The sequence below is a fragment of the Triturus cristatus genome, chromosome 9, assembly GCF_964204655.1.
Source record: "Triturus cristatus chromosome 9, aTriCri1.1, whole genome shotgun sequence".
NCBI classification, from domain to species: domain Eukaryota; kingdom Metazoa; phylum Chordata; class Amphibia; order Caudata; family Salamandridae; genus Triturus; species Triturus cristatus.
Genome location: NC_140592.1, coordinates 1,132,979,185 through 1,132,982,376, shown reverse-complemented (window position 1 = coordinate 1,132,982,376; position 3,192 = coordinate 1,132,979,185). Strand labels below are relative to the sequence as shown.

General features: G+C 37.7%; 1 long non-coding RNA gene across 1 annotated transcript; it reads left to right on the top strand.

Moving 5' to 3' along the window:
* Positions 1-1,533: 1,533 nt before the first annotated feature.
* Positions 1,534-2,626, top strand: LOC146799483 (uncharacterized). Its single transcript, XR_014969278.1, has 3 exons — positions 1,534-1,595; positions 1,690-1,766; positions 2,343-2,626. It is a non-coding gene; the product is annotated as an uncharacterized LOC146799483 (long non-coding RNA).
* Positions 2,627-3,192: the final 566 nt, after the last annotated feature.

Sequence of the window (3,192 nt, the reverse complement as noted above, 5' to 3'; positions counted from 1 at the left end):
AACTTTTTATAAATCAAACGCCTGACAAGCCTGCAGCGGAAAGGAAGGACAAGTACACCTCTCTCTATTCAAGGAGGTAACCAAAATGATAAAGGGCTTCTCTTCTAATAGTAATTAATGGTAACTTGAGTGTGTCATCCAAAATTATACAATGATTTAGAAGATCGAGGACTTGTGTGGCACTATCGATACGTGTTCTGGATTTTACTTCTCAAACCTGGCAGGGTAATAAGCTTTCTAGACCCTCTGGCACCAAGGACTTTGTCAATGTGCCAGCCCCACACAGAAAGCCAGTTGGAATGCAATCACCCCACAATCCACTGAGCACTACTTCAGTGAGATGCATTCAAAGTAATGCTCAATCCCACACCAAGGTGTTCAGAATTTATCGGATATAATTATTGGCTATTCTGACTTTTTGGGGAATATCAAGCATATTTTGGTGCTTACGGTACAAATATAGGCATGCGCTGGTAAAATACTGGGCCTTTTCCTCTTGTTAATTTTTTTATTGGGAAAGTATTGTAAGATAAAATACAGTAGACAAGACAGAAGTTACATTTAATTTCTGTAACAATTACAAGTACATTTAATTTAGAAACAAAAAGTACATATGTCATACCAACATGGTTTCAATAATTAAATAACCCTAATTATGCAAATTAGAATTACATAAATCCTCTGAAGGTAGCCAGGAGTACAAAAAACAACCTCCCCCCCTAACAGGAGCCCATAGCCTTTTCAATTTTCGCTTATTAGGATTATGCTGGATGATCGTATATTCTAAGCCACAGGCAAGAATGAACTTGTGCCAGCAAGCTCTTGGATCTGGGCAGCTCACTTTGCAACTGAGCCATAGCAATGTCCAATCTTGCCACTAACAGCGTAAAAATAAATCGAGATAAATTAACTAGAATGGCCAAACACATAATTAACTTTGGGTTATAATAGGCTTCCCACTGTAACAGATTGATTAATTTATTAAACAATGAAGCCCAAAATGGTTAAAGGACTGCACAGGTAGAAAAGATATGAGTAATTGTTGCACCTGGCCTCATACAGCGGAAGCAATCAGAAAGTATTCTTTCAGGCAGTTCATCAGATAATGTAAATACCGCTCCTACAGTTATAATTAGCGATCAAAAGATCACATAAAGGGAGATAGGATAAGGGCAGTAGAGCTCAATTTAATAAATAATGATTAAACTCTGGCATATAGTCCTTAAATCTAGTAAGATGGTAAGGAGTGGCGGCTCATGTGTGGAGTATAAGGTTTGATTTATTCACTTATTTCGGGTCTGTTGGTAATTTCACATTTTTATTTGTTACAGACTTTATTTATTCATCTATTTTTAGTTTATTTATTTCAGTAGTGGAGATGCCCCATATAGTATTTACAGTAGTATGGTTGCCGCCCTGTGTGGTGTACAAAAACTGTGAGTCTGTCCTCATGACAGAGATTGATAGTCTCTTTTCAGTGTTTACACGTAGCGTCTCTACAAAATAACACTCTTCCGGGTCATGCGACATTGAATGCAGACCCGGAATGATATGGCGTGGGAAGAGGACATAGCTCGCTTTATGAAAAAGTAAAGGTATGAATCTGCTCGGATGCCTCTTAACAGGGTTGTTATCATTGAAAGGAGGTGGGATTTACGCATAGTATTGTTTGTTCCCTTTTTGTTGTAGAACGGATTCCGCATATGAAAAGGGTTGCCCACAAGTAACGCGACACCTCGGTGAATTATTTTCCCTGTTTGTTACCGGTAAGGAGAGTTGGGGTTCTATTCTATCCCTATGGGAGAAGTTCAGACGAAAACCTGATGTGGTTTTTCGATACCTTAGTTGGATTAGCTCCTGTTGCCGTTTTAGTTTATCGATGGCATTCTTTGTTCGCAGCACCATCGCGGCATGGTATGCGGGAATGGAGGAACATAGAAGCCTTTGAAATCAACAATTAAGTGGTAATTGCAGATTGATTTCCCGCTTCTGTAATATCTTACTTTAGTTGGACTTGGGGACAATTCGGGTATCTTTGAAGCACAGTGTGCTGCAATGGCCTGGCTTGGTCTGCTTTAAGAACCATTTTGGAAATCTTTAACTGGGCACCTTTCTCGCTATAGTATCACGGGTGATTTGTTGATCTATGGTCACTATAGGTTTTCTGAAGTGCACTTTCGGGTGTTTAGTTATTTGGACTGCCACTTCAAGAGAGAAAAAAGAAATTATTGAGGGCCTTTGTGTCCATATGTTCCTGTATATAGATGTATATGTGTGCATATATTTAGATGTAAATATTAGTGTATATATGTGTAGGTAAATAAATATATTTAATTTTTTAGGGGATTTCTTTGAAAAATTATGCTCAAACGCCCTAGTCCTGATGAGGCCCGATACCTGTGGGGCTGAAACGAGTCGACCTTCTGAATCGAGGACGCCCATGAGAATTTAAAGTATTGTGTGTAAAAGTTTGAAAGTAGTAAAAAAATGTTGAGGTTGGAGTAATATACCTCTTAGCACTTTCTTGAAGGGTGATCTTCTTTTGAAAGGAATGCTCGTTGCTTAATAAATTGAAAGCATCATTATTTACTAATAGGGTAAAGAGAAATAGTAGATATAGGTTTTGATTTGGTGTAATTATTTTGTTTTTGTTTAAGAAAAAAATAATGTATTGTATATAAGAATATATGATTGTATATATGCATACACATCGAAATTCAAAAAATATGTATAAAAAGTTTTGACTTTAAAATTTCTTTCGAGCCTTGTGTTTGAACTGCTTTTTGACCAGGATTTGAATGGATATTTGATTAATCAAGAGAGTGAAACTCGTAGGAAGGAATAATTTAAGTTTTTCTTCATACTAATATACAGTATAGATATTTGTCCCAAAGCATTATTCGTATACAATATTGTCATCCTAAGCATCAGCTTCAGGTTCGTCTCCATCCAAACTATCTTGCAGCACCATAGAGGTTAAACTTCCAGGTACACCAGTTGACTCAAGTGAAGCCTGTTGGAGTTTCGTCTCACCATTCCTACTTTTGTTTTATCCCCGATTTTGACACCAGTGTGCTTGCCAGATGAAGTACCCACACAATGTAGTATCCTCTGGAGCAACCTTCTTTTTAGTCTTGATTGCCCCTACTTCCGAATTCGCACCGGACTCAGACATGAAACTCTTCCCATCTG